Source organism: Struthio camelus, chromosome 1 (genome assembly GCF_040807025.1).
Source record: "Struthio camelus isolate bStrCam1 chromosome 1, bStrCam1.hap1, whole genome shotgun sequence".
Lineage (NCBI taxonomy): Eukaryota > Metazoa > Chordata > Aves > Struthioniformes > Struthionidae > Struthio > Struthio camelus.
Window position 1 is genome coordinate 219,644,436 of NC_090942.1, and position 12,575 is coordinate 219,657,010.

The window sequence follows — 12,575 nt, forward strand, 5'->3', positions numbered from 1 at the left end:
GAAAGCAAAGTCAAATGAAGTTATTTTTTTCCTACAAGTTATTTTTATTTTGTTTTCATTTCAAAGGGAGCTATTGTGTATGGGGAGGGGTCAAGGGTTTTTTATCTTTTTTTTTTTTTGCATTTTTTTTTCTTTCTCCTTGTTTGTTAGTTTTAAGGGTAATTATTCACCAGGACCTTTTCAGCTGTCAAGCGTAACAAAAGGTAATCCGGCCTCTTCTCTTCCCTGCCCCCACACGCTCCTCTTCTTCCAACAAAAGCAGCCTTTGTTGGGGGGGAGGTCATCATTTCACAAGGATCCTTCTTCATCCCACAAGTTAGAAACACTCCTCTACTTTATATCAAGGCAACCTCTCATGAATGCAGAGAGACTTGGACGTTGCAGTTGACGAGAGATGTTACCAATGGACGATTGCCAACTTGACAAATTAGGCTCCGATAGATAATCTGAATTCTTCCTTTTCCTTCAAGCATGATTCCTAACTTACTACACGAGCTGGTTATCCGTTTACCTACAATGCATTCCCTGGCATTAATCGGGCTCCATCCAAAGGGTGGTCCGGAACCACAAGCTTGCCTTCACAGCCCCGTTTGATTGGGATGAGCCCTCTAACTTCCCAAATCATACTTTCTTTTTCTTGCTGTAGAGAAAGCACACAGTGGAAAGAGTACTGTTCAGTGCCAATGAGTTTTACAGACAGGATTATGTTCCTTATAACCAGATCAATATATGCCAGTCTCTAGGCTCACATAAATATTTGTTTACATACCAGATTGATCTTATCCTAGATTTGCCGTAATTTAAGTCTATGGAGCTATAATCAAGACTCCTTGATGATGAAAGGAACCCATCAGCAATTATGCTCATTCACTTTCCCATATTCAAGGCTGTTTCAGTGTTTCACTGACAAACTCCTGTTTTCAATCAAACTTGCAGTGTGAAAATCAAGATTGCGCACTAGTTAAGGATGCTGGAGTGCTTGGTGTGTGGCATTTTGAAGTTATATCAGTTTAGAGTCATGAGTGATTTCTGAGGGTTTTTTATCCGAGATAGCAACTAGATTTTTCTAGAAATGTACCCAAAATCTTCTCTCAAACTCCTGAAGGTTTCCAATAGCTACATTTCTTGGAAACTGAAGCACCAAAGACGTTTCTGTTAGAATATCGCTTTCTGTTCTTATTGCAGAATTATATGTTAGTCTGAGTTATATCAGGGAACGCCTCCACTCAGTGATGGACTTCTGTCCACAAATACTTTTGTTCTGAATAGAGGAAATGGACAGAAATGTGTGTATGTTAAGAAATGTTATTCCTGTTTTGCAGGGAGGGGGGAATACGCTCAGAGAGAGATTTGTGAGTCGCACAGCGTCCTAGAGGAAGTCTATTAAGGAAATAATTTCAAGCCTCTCGAGGTTCAATCTGGTCCATGTTGCAATAAGGGAAATTCCATTTAGAGATTAGGAAAATTATTTACGCAGTTAGTTAAACTCTGTAACAGGCGGAGTCTCCATCATTGGAGATCTTTAAAACTGTTCTGGGCAAGGCCCTGAGTGAGGTGATTCAATCTCCAAGTTGGATCCAACTGCAAAGTTGGCCCTGCTGTGAGCAGCAGATTAGATTAGGTGGTCTCCAAGGGTTCCTTCCAACCTAAGTTATTCTATGATACTCTGATCTTTACTGGAAGTTCCCCTTCTTCTCAGCAGGTGTGGATGTGCATGTTGTATATAATAAAAGAAAAAAAAAAAAAGGAAGACATATCCTAGCAAGCAATAGTGGGAGCAGGTTTGTAGATCAATGTTGGCAAGAACATCCGATGACAAGTGCCCTGGCTAATGTAAATTGGAGGAAAGGGCTGAAATCCCTTCCCAGGGAATATGTGCCTGATCATAAGACAGACTTTTGCCCTTGTGTTTTTTTAAGACTGAAATTATTGTTGCTTGTTTAAATTTTGAACCTTGACATTTTTTTGAGGTTAGCCTGTAACTGGGTAATTTGGTTTTTCTGAGCTGAAGTTGGCTTCGCAGGGCATGCCTCAGGATCTGAGATATCTGTTCTCATCTGTAAACTGTCAACAACCCTGGGAGTGCTTTACAAACAGATGTGTTAGGTGCTTAGCCGAGTCCATCCTGACATCTAGACGTGTGTGGCTGCATCCATTATTAAAGATGGGACTGCACGGGGAATGTTGTTCAGTAAACTCTGAAGAGAATCGCCCTTTTAAGCGAAGAAGCACATGTGCAAGTGAAAGCCTTAGTTAGGGCAGAATATACATAAATGATGTATACTGCATTATAATTAAGTCAAGGGGTAGCCTCAACAATTTCGTTCTCATGCAAGATTACTTAGGAGTTTAATAACCGCGTGGTCAAGATTTGGTTTGATGCCTCATTTGCAGCTCTTTCCGACTGCGCTGTACCCTTATAGTCCTCCCTAATTCAGGGGAGAAAAATATGTTCGGGACTTATTTGTCTTCTCTATCCTATATGGATAGCTATATGGCAGTGGGTGCTGCAGTATATTGCAGGCTGCAGCTGTGCAACAACCCCTGCACCACTGCTTAAGTATTTCGCATTGCCTAAGAATCTTGACGCATCTAAAATGATTAATAAATTGAATGTAACGTGCTCCGCTGGAGGAAGGCAAATAGAATTAAACCTGTTTTACAGACAAGAAAGCTGAGGTCGTTTTCCAGCTGACGGCTGAAGTTAAGCACCTACCTCCCCGCTTTCAATTGTAAAATGATCCAACCACCGACAGTGCCCGGCTCTTTACCTTCACTTTTGATACTCAGATGCTCAGCTCCCGTCGTCCCTCGTTCAGTCGCCAGTGGCAGCTGTCACAATATTTCAGGCCTAATTGTCTGGAGAGCCGAGGCCCTTGGTAATCATCGAAAGCTGTGGATGTGCAGCACCTTCTGAGTCCACTTAACGTGTGGCTTTGTGCGGAAGCTGAAGGTGACTTTTCTCAGGCTTGTCACCAGAATTTGCTGCAGATAAATGAGCTCCGTTTGTCGGAGGTGGGGGGAGAAAAAAAATACAAATTTTTGAGGCTTGTGGAAGCATTTGCTTGCTCGGCCTCTGAAAGGCCTTGCAAGCTGTTTTGCTGATGCTGTGAACAAATTGGTATTTAGGGCCCGGACTCTAAATCAAAGAAAACACATGGAAAAGCACCTAATAAGTAGCGCTCATTATCAGAATATCCCTGGCTCCAGAGCCTGAGAGGTAGGATCGTATTTTGTTTCCTTTATCGGTCCCAACAATAGCTAGAGCCAGCTCTGACACGCGGAGATATCCCTCGGGATTAGTTGCCACCTCCTTATGGCTGATTATTTAAAAAAATAAATAAATTAATCCCTGACCACGTGTGCCTGTGGAGAAATCAAACGAAATAATTCTGACTCGGGTTTCTCCGCTAGCGCGCCGAGTGCAGTCCAGAGATGCTGTCTAGGGGCGAGGTGCCAAATCCTGCCTGGCGATTAACCCTGCTAATGCGGTAGGGATGCGTTTGCGCTGCATCCCGGTAGTGCTGCCATCCTGGGCTGGCCTCTCCCATGTCCCCTAGCTGGAGAGCCACCCACCAGAGATTAGAAGCTCAGCTGCGTAATAGCAGGTGGGGAGCTTTATTCTCTACTGATTTAAACAAATATATATATATATATATGTATGTATGTATATATATATACACGCACACACACAAAGGCAGTTCCTTTTTAAGCTTCATTCCTCCCATGGCCCACAGTTGTTTGGGTGCAGAGCAGAGGTGGGAGTGATGAGAGATCGTCTCTTCTTGCACGGAGGGTGGTATCTCCTTTCGTGGAGCAGCTGCGTAGCCCTTAGGGAAGGAGCAGACGGCGAAGGATGTGTCCTGCAGGGACTGAAATGCATGTAGGCACCGTGGGGCTTAGGAAAACAACACCAAAGCAGTCCTGTCCTTTCCTTCCAGCAGAAGTGTCCCCTGTTTTTAGTTTGTTTGTTTGTTTCTGATATGGTTTTTATAACCCTTTTCTGATTAGAAGAAATATGAATTTCACTTTTTACAAGGCAGTAAAATGATGAATAGAAGAGTTATGGCCTGGAGTCACCCAGCTTAATCCTGCTTGAGGCGGCATTCATCTCACCTTAAAAAAACCCTAAGCATCTCCTATAAATGTCAGAAAGAAATAGGTGCATTTAAGGGACAGTTCATCCCACCCTCAGTGAACATGTAAAACAGGTGGCTAAACTGAGCACAGACACGTCAGTCTCTGTCCATTGACTATATACGAGGGGAGTCTAGACAACTAGCAGCATTGCCTCATGATGAGATGAATCCCACTTCCTAATTCCCCTGGGCTTTCTCCAGATATGGACACCTTTAGAGGAGATACAGGTATTTAATGGGTTTAATGAGGAAACCGCTTTCAGGAGTCTCCATTCTGTCTTCCCTGATTAAGAGAGGGAAGCCCAGGCCAAAGTATCTCCCTACCTAGATAACTCAGCCAGGCTGGGTGAGGTGAATCTGAATCCTATTACCTTGTCCAAAGGCCATGCAGTTGTGAATGAAGCCAACATTTTCTTTGCCTTCCCTAGGACCAAGTACGCAAACATCCATGGGGCAGTAGCATAGCCAGTACTGCAGGAATGGTTACCATATGGAAAATCATTTAAAATTAACCTCAAGGCCTTCTTGATGAGTGTTGCATGTTAATTGATTGAAAAACTGTTAAGTAAACTACAGCAAATAGCGATATTAATCTTAGCAGGAGACACAACTTGAGAACATTAAGGTAAACCCGTGTCTCAGATATAGAGAAGGTGAGATCAAAACCGACTTGCTGTCCTTTCATGCTGATGCTTTTGAGGGGATTTACTTCTAACACATGGAATATTTAGGCAGCGCAGCTTGAATTATCTTAAAAACAACAAAAAAAACCCATCCAAAACAGTAAGAATACCAGACTATGACAACAGGTAAATCTGTGCATATCTATGCGTGCTCTTTAAAAAATCACCAAAGATTAAACTTGGTTATGGAGTCATGACATCTGTACATTCATTGCAGTGACACACATGATCGGGAGGTGTTAATTTGAATATGTTTTTTCAGTTTAATCAAATAATATTTTGATGTGTTGATCTTCCTAGAATTTGAATGACTCCTGTGGACTTTTTGAAACCCATCAAAGTTACAGGCACCTAGGGAATTCAGCAGGTTTCAAAAAGCTCTTGGTGATTCATAGAGGTAGAATTTGTCTTGCCTTATTTTTTTGAGTTCTCTGCAGTGCAGACATCCACATTTTGGCTAGTCACCCTGGACTTCACTTACTGTCAATGAGGAGAAGGACAGATTTCTATGGTGTTACTTTGATGACCAATTTTATAATTGTGCATTAGAGTAAAACGAATTGCATCTTAGAAGCGCCTAATTTAGGTGCTTACATGTAGATAGTTACACGGTAGACATTTTAATATGGATGGCAGATTTGTTCCCTTTCAGTTGTTTGGATTGAGGTTTAGTGTTATCATTGTGTCAAATAGATTTGCAGGCTCCGTAGTCTACCTTTTGCTATGTTGAATTTGTATCTCCTAACCAAAATAAATAAATATGTGCATCTTTAAAGTCAAGCTAAATTGGAGAGTAAATCTCAGCATCGCTGTCTTAACTTCACAGGAGGTTCAATACTAATAAGCAGCCCTGTTCCCCACATATTTAAGCCACATTGACGCCTCTTTAAGTTTGTGGGAGTTTAGGACCTTCTTTGCCTCACGTGAATGGGCAGAAGGGAAGGAGAGAGCTTGACTTGAGGAGTTTGAAGGCCTCACTTTTTGAGGCTCTGGATAAGAAGAGCTGACGATATTATGGCAAACAACATTTCCCTGAGGACTTGGGAGAAAAGTCTCCTGAAGAGCTGCCACTTACAAATTATTTTCCTTGACGGAAGATTCCTGAAGAGGCATTTTTAAATAACATTACACACCTCGTCTTCAGCTGGGAAGCTGAGACACAGTGTGGGTAAGTGCTTTTTCTAAAGCGTTTTCTTGAGTCAGTTTTGGAGCTGGTACTGAAAGAAGTCTAACTCCCAGTAACAAAATTGCTCTTTTTCTGATGACTCCTGTGACTAGGCTGCTAGCTGAACTCCTGCGACTCCTAAATATGTACTGAAGACTGGAGGTGAATTTAAATCCCCATTTCCCCGTTGTTTCCTTCTGGTAGACAGGAGGATGGATACCAGGATAAAAGCCCGTGACCTGAACTACTAACGCTATATTTAAAAGGTAGTCTGAGTTTTGTGTGCTGGGGCCAAATGCCAGCTTGAGGACCCGCCTCCCTCTCAAATTCAGTACAGATATGATGGCTAAAAGGTCTCCACACCTTGCTCTGAAGTTGTTTAGGAAGGAGCATGCAGGCGGTGGGTTCTACACCGGCCACTGTCTGTCTGTCTCCTCCGTGGCAGCAGCAGAAAACACGACCGGTAAAATACAACCCTGTAGGCCATCCAACACCAGGGCTACCTTGATCTAATATGCTACATCAATATCAAATTCTAGTTTTTGTAAACATTTATATATACATTTACGTAGACGGAGTAGAGGCTTAAAAATACAAGCACCCTACTCCACCCCCCAAAACCACAAACCTTTTGGGCATTTATACAGATAAGGCCATTTTTATTGGCAAATATTTTGCTTGGCACTGGTTCAGCATGTACTAATAGCTTAATAATTTTGGCAGACACACCAATGAAAAATGTTACTGAACCAGACCCAATTATGTGGATAAAATGTAAACAGTTGTGTCTGCTGGGGATAACTGCAGTATGTTGTCAAGCCATGGCTGTAAATTACATATGGTAGATTGCTCTAAATTTGTTTTTGACAAACGACCGTCTGATGAGGTTGTTTCAGGGCCACACAACTGATGGAAGGACATTATCAGCAGAGCGTAATACCAGCATGGCTTTTGTTTCAGCTTTACAAAGTTTGGCAGCTCCAACAGAAGTTTGGGGCTGGTTTTCTGCTGCTCGCTCTTGGTAGAGCCTCTACAATGTCCTCGTGCTGTTACAATGAGTTAATTTCTGATAATTACTTCTGGTTCTCTGTATTAGCCATTAGTGGAATAGCTATTCAGGCTATTTCTTACTCTGGGAAAAATTTATGTGGCGCTGGCAGAAGCTGAAGTTTTAGAGCAAAGCTTTGAGAGCTTTTTCCTTACTTCCTTTATGTTGCCCCTTCTGCTAAGCTGGATGCATGTACATATAGATACATACATACACATACATATATATGTGTGTGTGTGTGTGTGTGTGTGTGCTGACGCTACCATTCAGCCCTCTTCACTGAAAAGCAACTCTGGAGCTGCCTGAAAAAGCTTTCAGGAAGAATTTGAGTTAACTTTGGATTGCAATTAAAGAATTGCTGTGCCAAAGGGGTGGGGGGCATTGGAAAAGAAAAAATAATAATAATAATGAAGCTTTTCAGAACATCGCTATGAGGAGACCCCTGTAGCCCAGCACCTGGTGAAACCATCGAGTACGCCCTCCCGCTAGCTTAAATTAGAGCAACACTGCAACGCAGCAGGCTCCCGCTAAAAGCAGGGCGGGCGGGAAGAGTCTTAAAAAGAGCCTTTTCTGATGCATTCAGGTAGAAGAGGGTAAAGTAAATAACGAAGCCGGAGGGCAGCACACCAGAGCGTGACTTTGCATTCCCCGGGCGCCAGCCACCAAGGAGAGCTTGGAAACGAGCTGCTACCGGATGCACCACGCTCTTCCCGGCCTCGCTGGGAACCGAAATCTGGCCCTCATCGGGAAAGTAGTTTGAACACAAGGCGTTTGGTGCGTAGGCCGCTACCAATCACTGCCCTTATCCGACTTCTCCAGAGAGCCGATAAACATGCATACTTCAGTAAATGGTAGGTTATAAATACGGGTGAGTAACAGCATTGCGGTGGGAAAGAAAACAGGCTGTTATTTATCACCACCGTTCTGTGATCATCGTATTTTTGTAGCAGTAGGCAGTCATTGGGAGAGGTTATTGACAGGGCTTTGTGAGGCTTCCTAGGAGGTAAGCTTAATTTTTACATAACAATGGTTTTTTTTATTTCTGGTTCCTAAAATCTGGTTTTCACTGAAGGTTTGCCAGGTCTGGAAGTCGATTTGCTTTTTTAGATCCCCAGTAATATTGCAATATTTGTCTTTTCAGGTTTCCACTGACATAGGTAGAGAAAGCAAAGGAGAATTATTGGCATAGTTAACTGGAAAATATGTTTTTGATATTGATCCAATTGGATTTTTATTTGTATTTAGTTATAAATATTGTAAGACACATTTGTAACAAGACATGAAAACTGAATGTGGACTGATAATTATATGGCACAATATATATGGAATTGGCTCACTTTGCAGTGAGTTCAATGCTTTTTGAGCCAAACAAGATAAGAAAAAATAAATAAAGTTATAGATTGATGAGATCTGGACAAACGCTATCTAACTCTGGAGTGTTGCTGATATAATATGAGTAATCATGGCAGGGCATGATTAAACTTGAGGCAGAGATTCATTAGAGGAGATAGGAACACGAGAAAAACTGTTCAAACCTAGGAAGCCGTTTGGTTAGTGAGGCTGAATTTGGTGCAATCTCCCTCCGCCTCCATGAAATGACGTACAGTGACTTCCAGTGTGGTCTCTGTGTGTATCCTTCCTGCCCCAGTGTGCTGTTACCCCTGAACTGGGCTAACTGAAAATGAAAAGTCATCGTAATGCAGGGTAGGGGTTGAGGTCACACCCTGTTTGCTATTGTATTTTCTGAATCTTTAGTACCTAGGCCAAGAAAACAACCTCAATTTATAAGTGCAAAGGTCAGGACTCCTGCATCTGATTTCCTCAGCTCATCGTCTTGGGAACTGTTGGTGTCTCACTCACCAGCCTCAGCACCCAGCCTGGGTGCCGAGCGGGAAACCGAGCCATCACTGGAGCTGGAGGTCGGGCCTCGTCCGCCTTCGTCCAGAGAGGGAGGCTGCCTTGCCCCGGATGTTGCAGAGTCTGCATGTAGAGCTGGTACTCAAAATCTTGGGAAAGCCCCTTCTCAGTGAGATTTTGGTGAGGAAGAGAGAGCGAGTCAGCCCGCAGTGGTCGTCTTGTCATTTAGAGAAATCCGAAATTTACGGTGTGGTCGTTTATTTGTGTTTCTACTTTTTTGGTAAGGGAAAGAATTTCTTTAAGCTACATAGTAATTTCTGCTGTAGTCTCCTTGTGTGCTCATCAGTTACTTTTGGCACAGTCCTGAGACTTGAATTTTTTCATCTGTTGCTCCTTGGAGATACAAAGATGTTATTCCCAATTAGAATGGAACAGCTGAAATGGGCAAGATCTGTAAAAATAGGCATGGGGCCAAGTCTCATTGATTGCGGTATGAATTGCACTGGCTGGACCAGTGCTGGGGTGGGAGGCAGGGAAGGGAAGAAGAAGGTATCCCTGCAGGCAGTTTCAACTACTACTTCAGGTACTGGTGATGCATAGATTTTTGTCTGGATACTCTTTGGACTCTTGACATGATTGAGTCCTGTCATTCTTTATCGCTCCCGTTATTTCAACAGACCTCTTCTGCCTTTGTAGCAGTTGGCTTCACATAAATGTGCTTTTTTTTTTTTTTTAATTACTTCTCATCAGTAGATGGGGAGGTCCTTATCCTGATTAAGTTCCGCCCTCTTGTCTTCACTTTCAAAGCTCTTCATAACGCTGCAGCTTCCTTCTCCTTCAAAATTCATTCCTTTCACTTCTCTATCCCTGCGCAGTTCCTGTCATTCCCATTGCCCAACCTTCATTTCCAGCACTGACGTTAAATTTTGATCTCCATTTCCATGAGGCAGAGACCTTTCCTTCCTCAGTATTTACAAAGCTTTATGTGGAACTGTAGGTTCATGAGGAGATATCAATAATAACAGATGTCTAAAAGGCAAGAAAAAACTCAGTATTCACAAACTGGCGGACTCGTCTGTCATTTTCTGCTTTCCCAGGTAACTGCAATGTTGGCGCTTAGAAGCCTTGAGAGCTACTTTAACACCAGAATATAAATTAGATATATTTTAAATTTAACACAAGTAGGTGAATGTATCTTCTATTTTTATTTTAAATTGGTGAGTAGAACTGGCTGGATATTACTGGCTACTTGTTTTAATATTCAAAAGCATGTTTTTCTGTAAACATAGGTATAAAATATGTAAAGATGGGTATAAAATATACAAAGAGTAAAAGGGGGTAAATAGAATAAGGCAAAGTGTTGGAACTTAACAGTAAAAAGTACTACTCCTTACCTGGTAGGCAACCTAATCCATTTCTTTGGGTCTCAAACATGATGCAGAGATCATTATATTACGTTTTTTTTTTTTTTTTTCTGGTGCGTGGTTGGAGAAAGCTAGCATAAATTGATGTTGTTGTTATTATTATTTTTAGGCTTCATCCTGACACTTTTCCTTAGTTTTCCTTACCAATCTCTGATGCAGGCAAACTCCAAATGCATTTGTTACAGAGCTGAGTGGAAATCCAAAGCAAGTGCCATGGGATATGGCCCAAATATGACTTTTATGTAATCACAGAAGACAGCATCTTAATAATATCATTTTTTAAAAGTTCAAAAAAGACCTATATTAGCTTATAAATAACGTTGCTTTCCATCTCTGCAATCACAGCAAATTCTGTTAGTTTTAAACAGCTAGACCGGAGCCAGCTAAATGTGAAACGGTGACAGAGTCCACCTGGGAATTGCAAATATGTGAGGAGTATCTGACTCCACCCTGATAACACATAGCAAACATCAATAGACTGATCATTCTTACCATCAGTAAGAATGGTTTACAATGAGACCTAATCCTGTCCCTTTGAAGTAGCCAGTGCTAGTGATTTGGAAAAAAATTCCGAGAGCCATAAGGACTGTTATCCTATATTTATTATATTGACTTTTATTTAGAAATATTCTTAGAGACTTTTTATGAGAGCTGCTCATCTGTTGTTGACTTGCCACCATTTGCAGGGTGAGCAGGTTTGCAAGTGAAAAAGAAATGGCTGGAGATGGAAACATGGGAAAAAATCCCTAGTTTTACAGAACATTGCTCAGGGAACCTTAAGTTTGATAAAGTAAAAACAAATTTGTGATCTTTTAGTTCTCATCTGGAAAAGAAATAAAAATAAACATCCAAGGAGCTGCATGCAGCTGAGTTTGTATGATGGAGGGTTGACTCAGGAAACAGAGAATTGCCAGTATCTTCACCTGTCGTCACAAAGAGTTAAGTTCAGCTTCTCTAATTATAGCCATTTAAAATTTATCTAACTCTGACTTTAGCTGCCTAATGTATGATGAAATTATCCATCTGCTATGAATATGTTCTGTTACACTCTAAAAGAGAGCCTCAAGTCTGAGCCCACCTCAAATGTAGACATGAAGCTTCTCGACGTATAAATTGGGGGATTTGAGTCCTACCCAACTAGTCTGGAGATGACATTCACTCAGAAATTTTAAGCCATTCTCTGACTCATCCGTGATGGGAATTACGCTTCATAAATATGCTTTTGTCAGTGTTTGTGACCTTCTGTAGGACCTGAGGTATCCTTGATATCCTGTCTTCCCCCTCACATTTTAGTAGGAGCTAGGAGGTTTTGAGAAGGAGAACTCTATTTTGGACCACTATGGCAATTTTGCAGCCGAATTCCCTGCTGAAGCCTGTGGTAATTTTTGCTAAAAGCCTGGTAAATATGCACTACAGTTGCACCTCAGAGCCTGGCCGGGCTGGTCGTTGTACAAACTCACAGTAAGAAACATACGTGGTCTTGAGGAATGCATAATATAAATAGGAAAAGGCTTGGATTCGGACTTGAAAAGCATACCTTGTGCAAGGCTATACACAGTGGCAGCCCCAAGAAGAGAACCGTGTTCTCTGGGCTCTCTGGTGGCATCCCATCCTTAAGTTTGCAGTGCATACCTGACTCCGACCTGACTAGACATGGGGTGTTTGGCAGAGCAGGCTGACGTGGCAGGGGCACTGAGGAGTCTCTCAGATGCCTGATTACCATAACTTACTTGTGTGCACTGATATAAAGTAAATGCCACATTTGGGGTTAGGAAAGAATTTTCCCTAGATTTTTTCCTAGATCCCTAGCAGGGATCATCAAGCTTTTCTGAAAAAGATGGGGAGTGCTCCATGGAGGCATTTTCACAACACATTCCCAGCCCTTCCAGGCGATTACAGCTGTGCTCTTAATCTGCCCTGCTTTTTATCTGTGGCCCAGCATAGATTTTATCTCTTGAGGTTGTAGGTAGGTGCTGAAGGCCTTAGTATTGTTATACTATGTAGGGAAGTGATTTACGACTTGTATTTGGCTTGTGTGAGTGGATTCTCTGTGGCTTGACTTTGTTGCTGAATAACTCGGTGCTTGAATTAGGACCTCTCCTGTCACATCAAGCATCACCAGGGTGGGATAGTTATGGCTGAGGTGGGCTGCATTCCTCCCTGAGGAAGAGAGGGATGCATCAATTGAGTGCCGAGATTTAGGTGAGTCTTAGCATTTGGTATAATTGCCTGTGATTGTAGGGGGCCGGACCTGATGAC

General features: G+C 42.1%; 1 protein-coding gene across 2 annotated transcripts in view; it reads left to right on the forward strand.

Moving 5' to 3' along the window:
• The window catches only part of TENM4 (teneurin transmembrane protein 4), a 394,575-nt gene that overhangs the window by 7,502 nt on the left and 374,498 nt on the right, over nt 1-12,575 (forward strand). The window lies entirely within an intron of this gene.